General features: G+C 41.1%; 1 pseudogene; it reads left to right on the top strand.

Moving 5' to 3' along the window:
- The first annotated feature begins 2,721 nt into the window (after positions 1-2,721).
- On the top strand, positions 2,722-19,013 carry LOC109891264 (ras-related protein Rab-22A-like; annotated as a pseudogene).
- Positions 19,014-20,028: the final 1,015 nt, after the last annotated feature.

Below are 20,028 nucleotides of genomic sequence, written 5' to 3'. Positions count from 1 at the left end.
ATTCCAAGCCGGGATAGTTTATTCCTTTTTATTGTAACGGAAAATGGGAATTGGTGGGAAAGTCGGTCCAAGTCAATGTTTGACTGTTTGTTTTAAAGCTAATCTCTTTATTTCATTAACTAATATGTGGCATGCCTGATTATTATTCCCATCATGGTTAAATAGGCAAATTATGTTTGAAGAGTTATGCTAAAATGTAGAAGGACTGAGCCTAAAATGGTAGTCTAACTAATGACGGGTGCGTTGCCTTTCACTTGTCTCTGTTGCAGCTTTCTTTTGTATCTCATACAGTTGATGGTCTGAATGTCACTCATTGTTACTTGTCAGTATAAATTATTACAATCATACCAAATTAAACATATACTGCATGCCTTTTCAACAACAGCAAATACTTGAGTTCAATATTCAACATTGCAGCATTTCTACCCAAATGTACATCTCATGCCCAAATCATCCCAAAGGCTGTCACGACTTCCGCCAAAGTCGGTCCCTCCCCTTGTTCAGGCGGCGTTCGGCGCTCGACGTCACCGGTCTTCTAGCCACTGCCGATCCACTTTTCATTTTACATTTGTTTTGTCTTAGTCTTACACACCTGGTTTCACTCACCCAATTACCTGTTTATTATTTAACCCTCTGTTCACCATGTTTGTTTGTGAGTGATTGTTTTTTGTAAATCGGTCCGTTATTGTGAGCTCGTATATTTGCCTTGTATTTTTGTATTTTGAGTAAAGTACGTTAATTACTCATTTCTGCTGTCCTGCGCCTGACTCTCTACACCAGCTACACACAGGACCCTATTACAAAGGCTGCGTTTACACAGACAGGCCAATTCTGATATTTTTTCCACTAATTGGTCTTTTGACCAATCAGTTCAGATCTTTTACCAATAATTGTGTACAATATCAGAATTGGGATGCCTGTGTAAACGTAGCCTAGTGTCTGAAAGTCATTGTGAATGAAGATACTTTGTGTAGGTAATTTATTCTATAACATCCTAATTTGGGGATATGGACTTTTTGGGCAAGCATGGTAAGGTTAGTATTTAGTGACAACAGCCAGGTAAATTAAACCAAAGTATGAATCGCTGTCTCGCCTAGTCCAAAGACTGCTTATTTTTAAAATATGTTTTATTGTCACATACACCGGATAGGTGCAGTGAAATGTGCTGTTTTACAGGGTCAGCCATAGGCCTCACAAGTTGTCAACTGGCAGCTTCATTAAATAGTACCTGCAAAAACACCAGTCTCAATGTCAACAGTGAAGAAGCGACTCTGAGGCCAGAGTTCCTCTGTCCAGTGTCCATGTTCTTTTGCCCATCTTAATTTTTATTGACCAGTCTGAGATATGGCTTTTTCTTTGCAACTCTTCCTAGAAGGCCAGCATCCCGGAGTCTTCCCTGTTGACGTTGAAACGGGTGTTTTGCGGGTACTATTTAATGACACTGCCAGTTGAGGACTTGTGAGATGTCTGTTTCTCTAACTAGACACTCTAATGTACTTGTCCTCTTGCTCAGTTGTGCACCGGGGCCTCCCACTCCTCTTTCTATTCTGGTTAGAGCCAGTTTGCGCTGTTCTGTGAGGGGAGTAGTACACAGCATTGTACGAGATCTTCAGTTTCTTGGCAATTTCTTGCAAAGCATAGCCTTAATTTCTCAGAACAAGAATAGACTGTCCATTTTGAGTCTGTAATCGAACCCACAAATGCTGATGCTCCAGATACTCAACTAGTCTGAAGAAGGCCAGTTTTATTGCTTCTTTAATCACACAACAGTTTTCAGCTGTGCTAACATAATTGCAAAAGGTTTTTTTCAAATGATCAATTAGCCTTTTAAAATGATACATTTGGATTAGCTAACACAATGTGCCATTGGAACACAGGAGTGATGGTTGCTGATAATGGGCCTCTGTACGCCTATGTAGATATTCCATTAAAAATCAACCGTTTCCAGCTCCAATAGTCATTTACAAGATTAACTATGTCTACACTCTATTTCAGATCAATTTGATGTTATTTTAATGGACAAAAAGTTGCTTTTTTATTTTTACTTTATTTTACTAGGCAAGTCAGTTAAGAACAAATTCTTATTTTCAATGACGGCCTATGAACAGTGTGTTGACTGCCTTGTTCAGGGGCAGAACGACAGATTTGTACCTTGTCAGCTCGGGGATTTGAACTTGCAACCTTCCGGTTACTAGTCCAACACTCTAACCACTAGGCTACCCTGCCGCCCCAGGCTTTTTAAAAAACAGGGACCCCAAAATTTTGAACGGTAGTGTATATATTTATACATTTGCAAAAAAACTTTGTCATTATGGGGAATTGTGTGTAGATTGCTGAAAAAAAGTTATTATTTAATCCATTTTAGAATAAGGCTGTAAAGTAACAAAATGTGGAAAAAGTCAAGGGGTCTGAATACCTTCCGAAGGCACTGTATGTAGCCTCAGCTTGTTTTTATTACGCAGGGTTTTCTGTTTTACTGGGAGAAGACCAAATGTATAGTTCTCCATAAATATTAAATTACTAACTGCTTTTGACACATTTTGCTCATCTTTTCCCGATGGCTACCACATGTGAGTCCTCGGTGGAATGGCTTGCCATACTTCCAGGTAACAAAAGCCACTTGGCATATAGGCTTGGAACACAAGGCCTTTTTGTTTTATCAAAAAGCTTTACCCCTCCATTTTGAGTTGATATTTTCTCTCAAAGACCCTGTTGGGTGAAATGGAAAGTGGTGTAAGTCATATAACGGTGTCTAAATGTCACCGTATAAGACTTCTAGATTGGGTACTCTGTGAATGTAATGTTTTGGAAACAGGCGGTAGTAGTAATTGCGATGCTATTTTGGTAGCCTTGATTTTCTCATAAACAATTGCAAGCTAGATACACAATCCTTAAAGATGAATACAAAAATGTCAGTAACCTTTTCTTTGAAGTTCATCATCTCTTACTTTAATCATGATCTACAGTACTAAATATGCATACATGGCCCTTGACCTCACTATATCAGTGCAACCAGTTTGGCTGTAGATAAAGTCCTGTTGGAGGCTTTAGAAAACGAATTATCTTCCCTGTCTAGAGGGACAGCCTCTTTCTTTGAAGAATGATTGTAGCTCATTACTCACTATTCTATATCTCCACTTATTTCTCTGCTTTCACATAGTTCCGTACGTTGGCACCAATGTACTACAGAGGCTCTGCGGCAGCCATCATTGTTTACGACATCACCAAAGAGGTACAGTATCCCCTCCTGTTTCCCTCTGGTAACATGGTGTGACATGACATTTGTTTTTTTCCTTAAATGTCATTCTTATGTCATCAGGAGTCATTTGCAAAATAAATCCGCTCTCTCCATCACTGAGAAACTCAGTTTTTAAAATATTTTTTTATGACCTTTTCTTCTTATATTTTTGACTACAGAAAAAATGCTCCAAATAGATTGACCTTTGCAAAAACGTAGGTATCCATGCACGGCATACAGCTTGTATGTCTACTGTAGGCGACTATGGGATCCCACTGGTCACTTTGAGTCAAATATAGGCATGTCCAGTAAACATATACTGTCCATACTCATGTGTCTGCATGTCCTGTTCACATCTCCTATGTTTCACACCTGTTTAAATCCCACACACGCACACAGTTATGCATTGCATAACATTATCTCAAACTCTAATATGTAACAATGTAAGATGTTTACTATTTGTATACTATAAAGTAGTAATAACTTTATAGTATATAGTTGCCATGGCACCCTAGTAGCAGCATAAGCAGAGAGCTCCTGTGCATTTGTAAATATTTTTGTAATTAAGGCTTTGTATAATCTTTTTGTTTTAAGAATGAACAATTAATATAACTAATTAATATCATCAGAATCAACCACGGCATTAAGACTGCAGGTGAAGTTGGCTATTCATTTCTTTGTTTTGCTAGCTAGCAAGCAGCTAACATTAGCTGGCAATTGTTTTGATTCGAATGCAAGCTAGTGTCCAGAGGTTGAGGATGAAGAGAAGTCCGAAAGCAAGATGGCAGATCGGTGCGGTGAGTTTAATCTTGAATTATTATTGAAATGTTGTGTGCTTTCTGGAGCCACGTGACTGATATAGCATCATCCAAGTTGCTTCATTTTGGCAGTAGTGAAGGAGTAGCTAGCTACCTACTATGGAGTCCATGGACTGCAGTGCCACTGGCTAAGCTCAAACCTGATTCCTACTACGGAAAAGACAGAGAGACACCTTGATGAGACCGTGCTGCCTGCCCCCGGACTTTCCCTCCCAGCTTGACCACCTCCCTCAGATGACCACTCCATTAACTTTCTAATGACTGTCCATGTTGTGATGTTTTTTATAAATTGCATGTATTTTTTTGTTGCTTTAAAGCACTTTGAGATTCTTTATGAAATGAATAGCGCTATAAATGCTGAATAAGTTATTTATTATTAATAATAGCCTGAACCGTGTTTCTCAGGACTCGTTCCAGGCATTGAAAAACTGGATGAAGGAGCTTCGCCAACACGGCCCTCCCAACATCGTGGTAGCCATCGCTGGCAACAAGTGTGACCTGTCCGATGCCAGGTAACTAAATCCCTCAAGTCCCAGGTCAAAAGTAGTGAACAATATAGGAAATAGGGTGCCATTTGGGACTCAGCCATTCGCTTATTTTTACAAGTCAGCAGCATGGCCAAAATACAGTAATTTTTACCAGACGAATCGTTGAATCGTTGACATGAGATTTGCTTGTACTACATTTTCTAATGAAGATTAAATGACTCGCCGACGCAAGGGACGTCAACGGCCGAGCCAACCGTGTATCTTCAAACTTTTGGCTCCAACAATGTGAACATACCGTGGAACAGTAACTGCCAGCCATTGCGGCTCTCTGTTGGAGATACGCTGGAGGATGTGTATGTAATGTCACTCAAACATGCTCGCTTAGATTAGAGGACTTTAACTACCAGAGAAGCCTAATTGCATTGGAGCAGTGGAGAGAACTGATGCTTCAAATAATCTCCCATCTACTGTCCATCCATTAGTATTAGTCATTACTGACTCGCTAAGCAATTATTAGAAATGACTGTACCTCAAAATGGGACACAGCACAGGTCTAGTTCATAAAGAGAAACATGTATATGCTATTGCTTTCCGATCAGAGTGGGCCCCTGTGGAAACACAGCTTAGGATGCTCATTTGCTTCCATCATGTGTAGTTCTGTCACGGCCGTTGAATGAAGTGGACCAAGGTGCAGCATGGTGAGCGTACATGTTCTCTTTATTAGAAAAAGACACAGAACAGAACAATAAACACTACAAAACAAACCGTGAAGCTTAAGGCTATGTGCCATAAACAAAGTCAACTTCCCACAAAGAAAGGAGGGGAAAGGGCTACCTAAGTATGGTTCCCAATCAGAGACAACGATAGACAGCTGTCCCTGATTGAGAACCATACCCGGCCAAAACATAGAAATACAAAATCATAGATAACAAAACATAGAATGGCCACCCCAAATCACACCCTGACCAAACCAAATAGAGACATTAAAAGGCTCTCTACGGTCAGGGTGTGACAAGTTCATTGTAATATGATGAGCATTAGCTGGATCGAATGAAGGTATAGCAGTACGGGGGAAGCCCCACGCAACACATAAGTCTAGTAGAGATGAGTGATATGATACTGGTGGGGAGTAGGGCTGTGATGGTCATGGAATTTTGGATGATGTAATTGGCCAGCCAAATGACCGCAGTCACCGTAATAACCGCTCAAAAAAATGTATGTACAGTTGAAGTCGGAAGTTTACATACACCTTAGCCAAATACATTTAAACTCAGTTTTTCCACAATTCCTGACATTTAATCTCAGTAAAAAGTCCCTGTCTTAGGTCAGTTAGGATCACCACTTTATTTTAAGAATGTGAAATGTCAGAATAATAGTAGAGCGAATTATTTATTTCAGCTTTTATTTCTTTCATCACATTCCCAGTGGGTAAGAAGTTTACATACACTCAATTAGTATTTGGTAGCATTGCCTTTAAATTGTTTAACTTAGGTTAAACGTTTTTGGTAGCCTTCAACAAGCTTCCCAAAATAAGTTGGGTGAGGTTTGGCCCATTCCTCCTGACAGAGCTGGTGTAACTGAGTCAGGTTTTTAGGCCTCCTTGCTCACACACACTTTTTCAGTTCTTCCCACAAATTTTCTATGGGATTGAGGTCAGGACTTTGTGATGGTCACTCCAATACCGTGACTTTGTTGTCCTTCGGCAATTTTGCCACAACTTTGGAAGTATGCTTGGGGTCATTGTCCATTTGGAAGACTCATTGCGACCAAGCTCTAACTTCCTGATTGATGTCTTGAGATGTTTCTTCAATATATCCACATAATTTCCCTACCTCATGATGCCATCTATTTTGTGAAGTGCATCAGTCCCTCCTGCAGCAAAGCACCCCCACAGCATGATGCTGCCACCCCGTGCCTTACGGTGGGATGGTGTTATTCAGCTTGCAAGCCTCCCCCTTTTTCCTCCAAACAAAACGATGGTCATTATGGCCAAACAGTTCTATTTTTGATTCATCAGACCAGAGGACATTTCACCAAAAAAGTATGATCTTTGTCCCCATGTGCAGTTGCAAAGTTGAGCGGCCTTTCAGGTTATGTCGATACAGGACTCGTTTTACTGTGGATGTAGATACTTTTTTTACCAGTTTCCTCCAGCATCTTCACAAGGTCCTTTGCTGTTCTGGGATTGATTTGCACTTTTCGCAACAAAGTACCTTCATCTCTAGGAGACAGAACACATCTCCTTCCTGAGAGGTGTGATGGCTGCGTGGTCCCATGGTGTGCATACTTGCGTACTATTGTTTGTACAGATGAACGTGGTACCTTTAGGTGTTTGGAAATTGCTCCCAATGATGAACCAGACTTGTGGAGGTCTACAATTGTTTTTCTGAGGTCTAGGCTGATTTCTTTAGATTTTCCCATGATGTCAAGCAAAGAGGCACTGAGTTTGAAGGTAGGCCTTGAAATACATCCACAGGTACAGCTCCAATTGACTCAAATGATGTCAAGTAGCCTATCAGATGCTTCTAAAGCCATGACATCATTTTCTGGAATTTTCCATGCGGTTTAAAGGCACTGTCAACTTAGTGTATGTACATTTCTGACCCACTGGAATTGTGATACAGTGAATTATAAGTGAAATAATCTTTCTGTAAACAATTGTTGGAAAAATGACTTGTGTCATGCACAAAGTAGATGTCATAACCGACTTGCCAAAACTATAGTTTGTTAACAAGAAATGTGTGGAGTGGTTGAAAAAAATAGTTTTAATGATTCCAACCTAAGTGTATGTAAACTTCCGACTTCAACTGTACACTGAACAAAAATATCAATGCAACATGCAACAATTTAGAAGATTTGACTGAGTTATAGTTCATATAAGGCAATCAGTCAATTGAAATCAAATCCTTTAGCCCTAATCTATGGATTTCACATGACTGGGAATACAGATAAGCATATGTTGGTCACAGACACCTTAAAAAGTGGCATGGATCTGAAAACCAGTCAGTATATGGTGTGACTACCATTTGCTTCATGCAGTGCAACATGCCTCTCCTTCGCATTGAGTTGATCATGCTGTTGATTGTGGAACGTGGTCTACTCCTCTACAATGGCTGTGCAAGTTGCTGTTGATGGATATGTTTTATACATTTGCACAAATGTATAAAAACCTGTTGTTGCTTAACCATTATGGGTTATTCTGTATAGATTGCTGAGGAAAAACATGTATTTAATCCATTTTAGAATAAAGCTGTAATGTAACAATATGTGGAAAAAGTCAAGGTGTCTGAATACTTTCCGAATCCACTGTATATACAGTACCAGTCAAAAGTTTGGACACACCAAGGGTTTTAATTTATTTTTTCTACATTGTAGAATAATAGTGAAGACATCAAAACTGTGAAATAACACATATGGAAGCATATAGTAACCAAAAAAGTGTTAAACAAATCAAAATATATCTAAGATTTTTCAAAGTAGCCACCCTTTGTCATGATGACAGCTTTGCACACTCTTGGCAATCTCTCAACCAGATTCATGAGGGAGTCACCAGGAATGCATTTAAATTCAAACAGGTGTGCCTTGTTAAAAGTTAATTTCTGGAAATTCTTTCCTTCTTAATGCATTTGAGCCAATCGATGTGTTGTGACTAGGTAGGGTTGATATACAGAAGATAGCCCTATTTGGTGAAAGACCAAGTCCATATTATGGCAAAAACAGCTCAAATAAGCAAAGAGAAATGACAATCCATCATTACTTTAAGACATGAAGGTCAGTCAATCTGGAAAATGTCAAGAAGTTTATTCAAGTGCAGTCACAAAAACCTCAGAGTGCAGCCCAAATAAATGCTTCACAGAGTTCAAGTAACAGACACATCTCAACATCAACTGTTTAGAGGAGACTGAATCAGGCCTTCATGGTCAAATTACTGCAAAGAAACCACTACTAAAGGACACCGATAAGAAGAAGAGACTTGCTTGGGCCAAGAAACACGAGCAATGGACATTAGACTGGTGGAAATCTGTCCTTTGGTCTGATGAGTCCAAAATTTAGATTTTTGGTTCCAACTGCCGTGTATTTGTGAGACGCAGAGTAGGTGAACGGATGATCCCTGCATGTGTGGTTCCCACCGGGAAGCATGGAGGAGGAGGTGTGATGGTGTGGGGGATGCTTTGCTGGTGACACTGTCAGTGATTTTTTTTAGAATTCAAGGCACATAAGGATCATATCACCTCTACCTTACCTGACACCCTAGACCTACTGAAATGTGCATACTGCCCCAATAGATCCATGGATGATGCGATTGTCATCGCACTGCACACTGCCCTATCCCATCTGGACAAATCAGATCAAATTTTATTTGTCATATGCACCGGATACAATTACAGTGAAATGTTTACTTACAAGTATGAGGATTCTGTGTTATGCACTATAGCCCGTTACCATATATGTGATTAAATATTATCTGCTGTTGTCTTGTGTGGATGTATGTATGTGTTATGCAACATAGCTGACTTGAAACATTGTTAACAGTTTCAGGGCCATGGGCCTTTCTCATGATGGAAAAATACAGAGTAACATAAAAACGGACACATACAGAACGTAGTGTAGCAAACCACAGACTGTTTTTGGTTAGAACTCAAACTTAACAATAACAGAAACCAGATATGTGATAACGGTATCTAGGGAATGAGCGCATAGATACTCGACACAGCAACAGTTACATCTATCAACTGGAGCGCCCGGGGGCTGGTACCAGCTCGGACGACAACAATCAACGATAGGCTGGGTGAGTCTAAACCACGCCCAGTCTCTACTCTGACAGGCCGGCTCGGAAGCAGGAACTATTTCTGTCAGAGTATATTTATAATATCTTTGTCAAGAACAAGTTAGTTCTCTGTTTTTCCCTGCGAGGTGTGACAGATACGAAAATTGCATTTACCACTTTTTGCTTAGCTAATAAAAAATACATAGCATACAATCGGTGACTCATTGTCATATTTATCCTGATACCAGATTCGAATTGACGCAACCCTAACACAAGCCCTTAACCAACAATGCAGTTTTAAGAAAAGTAAGTGTTAAATAAAAAATAAAAAGTAACAAATTATTAAATAGCAGCAGTAAATTAACAGTAGCGAGGCTGTATACAGGGGGTACCAGTACAGAGTCGATGTGCGGGGGCACCGGTTAGTCGAGGTAATTGATGTAATATGTATATGTAGGTTGAGTTAAAGTGACTATGCATCGACAATAAACAGAGCGTAGCAGCAGCGTAAAGGGGGGGGGGGGGGGTAGAAGCTGTTAAGAAGCCTTTTGGACCTATACTTGGCGCTCTGGTACCGCTTGCCGTGCGGTAGCAGATAGAACAGTCTATGACTAGGGTGGCTGGAGTCTTTGACAATTTTTACAGCCTTCCTCTGACATCGCCTGTGTAACGTTTCTCGTCGTAGGTGGAAGGTGAGGACCAAAACGCAGCGTGGTAAGTGTCCATAATGTTTAATAAAACACAACACTGGAACAAAACAATAAACGTGAATAAACGAAACAGACCCGTGTGGCAACAAGCACTGACACGGAAGACAAACACCCACAACTCAAAAGTGAAACCAGGCTACCTAAGTATGATTCTCAATCAGGGACAACGATTGACAGCTGCCTCTGATTGAGAACCATACTAGGCCGAACACAGAAATCCCAAATGATAGAAAAACGAACATAGACAACCCACCCAACTCACGCCCTGACCATACTAAAACAAATAATATAACAGAACTAAGGTCAGAACGTGACAACCTGGTATAGAGGTCCTGGATGGCATGAATTTGGGCCCCAGTAAAGTACTGGGCCGTACACACTACCCTCTGTAGTGCCTTATGGTCAGAGGCCGAGCAGTTGCTATACCAGGCAGTGATGCAACCATGCTCTCGATGGTGCAGCTGTAGAACTTTTTGAGGATATGAGGACCCATGCCAGATCTTTTCAGTCTCCTGAGGGGGAATAGGCTTTGTCAAGCCCTCTTCACGACTGTCTTGGTGTGTTTGGACCATGATAGTTTGTTGGTGATGTGGACACCAAGGAAATTGAAGCTGTCAGCCTGCTCCACTAAAGCCCCGTCGATGAGAATGGGGTATGCTCGGTCCTCCTTTTTCTGTAGTCCACAATCATCAAGAGGAATACCTATGTAAGAATGCTATTATTTGACTACAGCTCAGCCTTCAACACCATAGTACCCTCCAAGCTCATCATTAAGCTCAGGGCCCTGGGTCTGAACCCCACCCTGTGCAACTGGGTTCTATAATTCCTGACGGGCCACCCCCAGGTGGTCAACGTAGGCAACAACACCTCAACTTCACTGATCCTCAACACAGGGGCCCCACAAGGGTGCGTGCTCAGCCCCCTCCTGTACCCCTGGTTCACGCACGCCTTCAATTCAATCATCAAGCTTGCTTAAAGACACAACAGTGGTCAGGGAGGAGGTGAGGGCCCTGGCGGAGTGGTGCCAGGAAAATAACCTCTCCCTCACCATCAACAAAACGAAGGAGCTGATCGTGGACTTCAGGGGACACCAGAGGGAGCATGCCCCCATCCACATCGACGGGCCGCAGTGGAGAAGGTGAAAAATGGAAAGTTCCTCAACATACTCATCTGAAATGGTCCACCCACACTGTCAGGTGAAGAAGGCGCAATAGCGCCTCTTCAACCTCAGGAGGCTTTAGAAATTCAGCCTGGCCCCAAAGACCCTCACAAACTCTTACAGATGCACCATTGAAAGCATCCTGTCGGGCTGTATCACCGCCTGGTACGGCAACTGTAGGGCCGTCTGCTCAACGCATCACCGGGGTCACACTGCCTGCCCTCCAGGACATCTACAGCACCTGGTGTCACAGGAAGGCCAAGAAGATCATCAAAGGACCTCAGCCACCCAAGTCACGGCCTGTTCATCCGGCTATCATCCAGAAGGCGAAGTCAGTACAGGTGCAATAAAAAAGCTGGGACCGAGAAACTGAAAAACAGCTTCTATCTCAAGGCCGTCACTAGCTGGCCTCCACCCAGTACCCTTCCCTGAACTTAGTCACTGTCACGAGCCGGCTACCACCCGGTTACTCAACACTGCACCTTAGAGGCTGCTGCCTTAAGTTACATAGACATGGAACTAGGGCTGGGCGATATGGCCAAAATATTTTAACAAACAAAACAAATGGCCAAAATATAATAAAAGTTCAAAATTTGCATTATGAGTAGTGTTTGACCCTAGGGTGACCCTACATACATTCTAAGTGATTTCAATGGATCTATCTCTATTCTGATTGTTTTACACTGTTCAGTTCAACCCAAAATAATTTTCATACATTTTTGAATTTCCTGCACTCATTTCAGATCATTTCCACACTGCCACATAGGGCTACACGACTTGACCTGTGATTTAGAGCAAAACACTTCAGTGAACTGTTGGAATCATGGAAATAGAATGATTATGCAAATTATATAGTTAGAATATAATAGTGGGAACTTTGAATATGGTTTGACATGACAACAAATGAAAATGCTAGGGAGGAGTTATTGTGACAGGGTAGTTTAGTTTTTAGTTTAGTTTATTAATTCGACCATTTCAAAAAAGAAAACGCATATAAAACTTGAAAAAGCCATACATGCATATGAAGAAAATCATCTAGGATAACACAATAAAGTCTGGGACTTATTTCCAATGTGGTCCTCTAAAGGAACCAAAGTGTTAACAATTGTTTCCTAGGGGACCCTATAATCTTTGGCCCCATTGAAAGTTCTCTCTTAGCCACTTCATATAGCTGACATTCTTGCTTCACATATTCCTCTTTGAATTAGAAGATACTGTTGCGCAAAAAAAAACATTTAGATGTAGGTCTACACTATCACTGGTAGTATCAGGCTGTATACCGATAGCTTTGACTCAGTACATTTATTAGTTTGCTAGCAAGCAATTCGCATTAGCAGCTAACAAGGTTTAGGCCTAGCAGTTTGCAGATGGAAGAAAAAAAACAGAATAGTGTAATTATAGAACACTTGTGGATTAATATTAAGAAGCAAAGTGAAAATGGCATTGTTTCATGTGCTGCATTGACCACGCAGAGGCTGAAAGCAAGTGTCGAGGTAGAGGAACAACAAAAAGCTGGACACATTACATTTTTTAAGCTTTTTTCTGATAAAAACTAGTTCATTGCATTCGCCATAGAGTCCAGTTTCAGAATATCACCATGTGTCCCAGCTGCTTGCTGTAGTTTTGAAGTATTCGCCAAACAACAGGCCTTATTTTAGGGCATTTTTCACCCTGCCAGTTCCTATTAGTTCTACTGAGCACCGTGGCACCAACTCACCTAATGAACGTTTTATTCCCAGCCCATTGTTCTGCCTCAAAATGCCAGTTCGCTATTGTTGGCATTGAGAACTGCCCTTGTTAACCTTGTAGGCATACCTCTGGTAATTTATTTGTTCATGGCTACTTGGTGAGCATCTCACTGTTCGCCTTGGTACACGTTGTGTTGACACACAGTGCTAGAGTTGGCTGGCACATAGCAATCAAATCAATTTTTTCAGAGAAATGTGTAAAACCTTTAAAAAAATGCATGTCCCTGTTCTCTTTTTTAAGTTGTGGATGATTTATACAGTCAGAATATTTTTTTTAAATTAAGAAATAACCTTATATGCGTCAATCTGTTAATTCGTATGCATCATATTGAGCAAATGCTGCGCAGGTTCACTGATTTGCAAACCAAAGGGATAGGTCTAGCTCATTGATTTATAGATCGGACACAGTTGTTACCTCAGATTATGAGCCTAGCAAGTGTGGCAAAAGAGGTATGTAGTACCCACAGAATGCCACAGGGAGGAACAAGAGCGCTATAAACCCATAACCTATTTTAGCCTTAACCATAGCCCTAGCCCTAACCCTTGGTATAACCTATTCTAGCCTTAACCCTAAACCTAATTCTAGGGTTGGGTAGCCTTGATCACTTTTAGAAACTGTTTTAGTGATAATATTGTTAGTACATACCATTTAAGTTCAAAATAGCTTTTTTTAAATCAACCTATGTATACATTTTTGCAGTTTGTTTTATTAGTTATTGTATGATATTTATTATTGCAAGGCAGACCACTTTATAAACAAGCCACATTTTATGATTTATTTTTTGAACTGGGTATGTCCAATAGATGGCAGCATAAGTCTATGAAAAATCAGTTATAGTCGACAAGCAGCAATATGATTGACATAAAATATAATGCAACCAGACTATGCCAGTCAAAAGTTTGGATACACCTACTCATTCCAGGGTTTTTCTTGATTTTTACTATTTTCTACATTGTGGAATTATAGTGAAGACATCAAAACTAGGAAATAACACATGGAATAATGTAGTAACCAAAAATATTTTATATTTGAGATTCTTTAAAGTAGCCACCTGTTGCCTTGATGACTCCTTTGCACACTCTTGGCATTCTCTCAACCAGCATCATGAGGTAGTCACCTGGAATGCATTTCAATTAACAGATGTGTTTTGTTAAAAGTTCATTTGTGGAATTTCTTTCCTTAATGCATTTGAGCCAATCAGTTGTGTTGTGACAAGGTAGGAGTGGTATACAGAAGATCACCCTATTTGGTAATAGACCAAGTCCATATTATGGCAAGAACAGCTCAAATAAGCAAAGAGAAATGACAGTCTATCATTACTTTAAGACATGAAGGTAAGTCAATCCGGAAAATGTCAAGAACTTTGAAAGTTTATTCAAGTGGAGTCGCAAAAGCCATCAAGCGCTATGATGAAACTGGCTCTAATGAGGACCGCCACAGGAGAAGCAGAGTAGGTGAATGGATGACCACCGCATGTATGGTTCCCACTGGGGAGCATGGAGAAGGAGGTGTGATGGTGTAGGGGTGCTTTGCTGGTAACACTGTGATTTATTTAGAATTCAAGGCACACTTAACCAGCATGGCGACCACAGCATTCTGCAGCGATACGCCATCCCATCTGGTTCGTGCTTAGTGGGACTATCATTTGTTTTTCAACAGGACAATGACCCAAAACACACCTCCAAGCTGTGTAAGGGCTATTTGACCAAGAAGGAGAGTGACGGTGTGCTGCATCAGATGACCTGGCCCGATCTCAACCCAGATGGTTTGGGATGAGTTGGACCGCAGAGGGAAGAAAAAGCAGTCAACAAGTGCTAGGCATATGTGGGAACACCTTCAAGACTGTTGGAAAAGCGTTCTAGATGAAGCTGGTTGACAGAATGCAAAGTTGTCATTAAGGCAAAGGGTGGCTACTTTGAAAAATCTAAAATCTATTTAGATTTGTTTAACACTTTTTTTGGGTTACTACATGATTCCATATGTTATTTCATCGTTTTGATGTCTTCAGTATTATTTTACAATGTAGAACATAGTAAAAATAAAAACCCTTGAAAGAGTAGGTGTGTCCAAACTGGTACTTTGTGTGTGTGTGTCTGTATATATATGTAGCTCCCTTCAGCACAACCGTTCCTAGTTTGTGCTCGTGGTTACTGAAGGGAGCTACAATATATATATATATATATATATATATATATATATATATATATATACACACATATACAACACACAGTGGGGAGAACAAGTATTTGATACACTGCCGATTTTGCACATTTTCCTACGTACAAAGCATGTAGAGGTCTGTAATTTTTTATCATAGGTACACTTCAACTGTGAGAGACGGAATCTAAAACAAAAATCCAGAAAATCACATTGTATGATTTGGAGGTGTACCTGTGGATGTATTTCAAGGCCTACCTTCAAACTCAGTGCCTCTTTGCTTGACATCATGGGAAAATCAAAAGAAATCAGGCAAGACCTCAGAAAATAAATTGTAGACCTCCACAAGTCTGGTTCATCCCTGGGAGCAATTTCCAAACACCTGAAGGTACCACGTTCATCTGTACACACAATAGTATGCAAGTATAAACATCATGGGACCACGCAGCCGTCATACCACTCAGGAAGGAGACGTGTTCTGTCTCCTAGAGATGCACTTTTCGCACCAAAGTACGTTCAAATCATCCCAGAACAACAGCAAAGGACCTTGTGAAGTAGCTGGAGGAAACGGGTACAAAAGTATTTATATCCACAGTAAAACGAGTCCTATATCTACATAACCTGAAAGGCCGCTCAGCAAGGAAGAAGCCACTGCTCCAAAACCACCACAAAAAAAAGCCAGACTACGGTTTGCAACTGCACATGGGGACAAAGATCTTACTTTTTGGAGAAATCTCCTCTGGTCTGATGAAACAAAAATAGAACTGTTTGGCCAGACTTTTTCCAGCCTGATTCTAAAATGGATTACATCGTTTTTTTCTCCTCATCAATCTACAAACAATACCCCATAATGATATATATATATATATATATATATCTTCTACTTTTACCCCTTTTTTGTGATATCCAATTGGTAGTTAGTCTTGTCCCATCTCTGCAACTCCCCTACGGACTCGGGAGAGGCGAAGGTCAGGTGCCATGTGTCCTTTGAAACATGACCCTTCCACCAGTCTTGAAGGAGTTCCCACATATGCTAAGCACTTGTTGGCTGCTTTTCCTTCATTCTGCGTTCCAACTCATCCCAAACCACCTCAACTGGGTTGAAGTCAGGTGATTGTGGAGGCCAGGTCATCTGATGCAGCACTCCATCACTCTCCTTCTTGGTCAAATAGCCCTTACACAGACTGGAGGTGTGTTTTGGGTCATTGTCCTGTTGAAAAACAAATGATAGTCACACTAAGCGCAAACCAGATGGGATGGTGTATCGCTGCAGAATGCTGTGGTAGCTGGTTAACTTGCCTCAACTCACTTCATGTATGAAGTGAGTGCTACGGGGCGATAGTCATTTACTTCAGCTATCTTTGTTTTCTTGGGTACAGGAACAATAGTGTACATATTGAAGCAAGTGAGGACAGCAGACTGGGATAGGGAGAGATTGAATATGTCTGTAAACACTCCAGCCAGCTGGTCTGCAAATGCTCTGAGGACATGGCTAGGGATGCCGTCTGGGCCGGCAGCTTTGCGAGTGTTACCACGCTTAATATGTCTTACTCATGTCGGCCACGGAGAACGAGAGCTCACAGTCCTCGGGAGTGGCCCGCGAAGAAGTTGTTTAGCTTGTCTGGGAGCAGGCATCTGTGTCCGCCATGTGGTTGGTTTTCCTCTCCTCTGCTCCTGACTGCATGTGCTGCGTTAAGAATATAATTGATAGAATAGGCATCCCCATTCAAGTCAATGATGGCATAATACAACCCCTTGCTTGTTTCAGCAAGGAGCTAAGTTTCATCACGTTTAGAGTCCATGTTACCACAGAAATATTACTCAACCGCACAAATGCCCATTCACATTTGTTTGGTAAAAACAGTAGGATAATTACACATGTAGTTAGTCCATTCTAGTAAGCGGTGTTACTTAAAAAGTACATTCTAATAGAAAAGTAGCTATTGTCCCATCTTCAGTCAGCTGTTCCCTCCACATGTATTTTATATTTTTTACAGTTATGTTGGTTATTTTATTTTCATGACTGTCTTCATCCATAAACGTTGGTTACACGGTTATACCATAATTGTGTCAGTCCTAGTGGGAAGGTGCTGGCATGGGTCCCTTTCTCCTTTTCTGCTCATCTCCCATTTGAGTCCGGTCCATCTCATTTTTTAAGGGGTGTGTTTTGGAGCCTCCTCTTTTTCTGATGTGAAACAACTGGACAAGCAACAACGATTTCTTGGCTCACGTCCGCCATATTGCTTTTACCTATCCTGTGTTTTCAGATCAGTGCACCTCTCTCCACTATTGAGATGCACCCCGTTTTAAGACTTGAACACTCTTTACAGGGAGGTCTTGGAGAAGGATGCCATGGACTACGCAGACTCCATCCATACCATCTTTGTGGAGACCAGTGCCAAGAACACCATTAACATCCATGAGGTCTTTATAGAGATAAGTACGTTTTTTGTTTTTTTTCAATATGTTGTGCTTTGTGGGATACCAGTGTATTACTAGTGGTGTACAATAGCTTACATTGACCTCATGGTTTTTTATAATTTTGTTTATTTAGGTGTCCCAAGTAATATTGTGTGTGTGCGCTTCTGCTGCACTTTCCTTTTAACCAAAGGTCTCTGGGTGTAATTAAAAAAAAAAAAATGTATGTCCCCCCTGCACATTTTGTTCTCCCCTATAGGTCAACAGATCACTGTCATATATACAGGAGGAGGGGCTGCAGGGAAGGGCTTCAAACTGCACCGCTAGCCCTCAGATACCCAGACCTGCTGCTGATGCTGCCAGTGAACCCTGATCTTAGTCCCACCCTGACTCTTGACCCCTGACGCAATGACCTTTCTCTGCGTGCAGCCTCCATAGTCCCTCCAACAGAATACCACTCCTCCATCGGGGACTACTGACTCCTACCGCCATTGCCTCCTCCATCTAATCACTCTAAAGAGCAAGCCTATTGCAATTCACTGGGATATTGCTTCGGCTTGGATTTTGTGAAGCTGTCGGTTTGTTTCCTGTCTCCCTATCCAGACCCCAAAAGGTTCAACCAAAGTTCACAGCCTTTAGTATTTTGCCTTTAGGTTCCTCAAGAAGGTCAATGGAAGTATCACCCGCTCTCTTGCTGTGTTCACTTCGTCCTATTCCTATATAGTGCACTACTTTTGACCAGGGAAAGAGGGTGCCATTTGAGATGTATCCTCAAAGGTTTTCAGCGTAAAATGTCAATCTAGCAGTCCAAAGCCACAGCAATTGCTATGATTTGCCCAAGTTATAAGTGTTCCCTCCCTGCCTGTCTTTTATAGGTCTTGTAATAGTTCTTTCTGAAAAGAAGAAGAACATTAACACAGATTTTATTTCTGTTTCAATCTCGTAAACCTCTACACGGGTCCTGGCATCATCGGGTTTACTGCATGCTGTGATTCTTTTCTTGCAATGGCTACAGGGTCTATTTTGTAACCGTAGACAATATGGGGGTTATTTTTAACATACATTTACATTTTCAGTTTCTTCTTAAAAAATGGCTAGGTAGGCCTGTATAGATGTACTTTCTCCACCTCTAAATGGACTAATACCAATCTCTTACTAAATCAACTAGAGTAAGTCACACTAAGTATTTTTAAAGAAAATACACTTATTTTACCAGGTAAGTTGACTGAACACATTCTCATTTACAGAAACAACCTGGGGAATAGTTACAGGGTAGAGGAGGGGGGATGAATGAGCCAATTGTAAGCTGGAGATGATTCGGTAACCGTGATGGTATGAGGCCTAGATTGGGAATTTAGCCAGGACACCAGGGTTAACACCCCTACTCTTACAATAAGTGCCATGGGATCTTTAGTGATCACAGAGTCACTAAAGATCCAAAAGTCCATTGTCCAAAATGACGGAACCCTACACAGGGCAATGTCCCCAAACACTGCCTTGGCGCATTTTTAGACCAGAGGAAAGGGTACCTCTTACTGGCCCTCCAACACCACTTCCAGCAGCATCTGGTCTCCCATCCAGGGACTGACCAGGACCAACCCTGCTTAGCTTCAGAAGCAAGCCAGCAGTGGGATGCAGGGTGGTATGCTGCTGGCCTAAGTAACAACAGTTTCATTAATCTGGAGCGTACCAATTTGTTTTTTTACAGAGTGCCACTTCAGTCTGAAATTATTAACAGCTGTATGGATCTATCTAATCATTGTGATCCAGATTGATGAGTCAGAAGTGCATGATAGGAAATGTATTTGTGTAGTCTGACCTATAATGGCCCTCACACAGTGCTTTGCAGCATAGGGCCAACTAAGGCAGGTGTTTATCAAACCGTTTGATACTAGAGTAATGAAAATCCCCAATGGGAGTAATGTTTTTTTTAATGTATTTTGTGTTTTTTTCCTCTGTTACAATTTTGTATTCATCAATATCGTTGTCACTTTCTTTCCATCTGTTTTAGCCTCAACACTTTGGAGGGGAAATTGGTTTTGTGATGGTAACGTGGCTGGTTGATTGTTGCCACTGAAAATGAGAGGACAGTCCTTTTATGGCTGACCTCTACATTGAGAGCAGTGATGTAGTGGTAAAAAAATGTTTTCTGTAAACTCTTATCGCCTCGTCTCGGTGAAAAAAGTAACACTCTATACTTTTAATGAATTTTTTTCCACAAAAAGTGGGTAAACTGTGTTTACTTGCGTTTACCCTCCAATACACCACTGATTGGAAGGCTTTCATGATTCGGGCTCTGTGGTCGTCTCTTAAAGGGCCAGCCTGTTTGAGTGCTAACAAGACTGGCAGTCCCTAAGTGTGCGATATAACTTCTCAAACTGCTCACATTTAGACTTTAATATTAGAGCAAATGAGCCACTCACTGGAATTCTGTAAATGCATGGCCCTGGAGTGCTTGGAGAATACTGCCAGCCTTTTTACAGTATTCATTGTGTTTCAATGTTTCTGAAATGGCATTTTAAC

Source organism: Oncorhynchus kisutch, linkage group LG1, assembly GCF_002021735.2.
Source record: "Oncorhynchus kisutch isolate 150728-3 linkage group LG1, Okis_V2, whole genome shotgun sequence".
In the NCBI taxonomy this organism is placed as follows: domain Eukaryota; kingdom Metazoa; phylum Chordata; class Actinopteri; order Salmoniformes; family Salmonidae; genus Oncorhynchus; species Oncorhynchus kisutch.
This window is presented reverse-complemented; position numbering and strand designations above follow the sequence as displayed.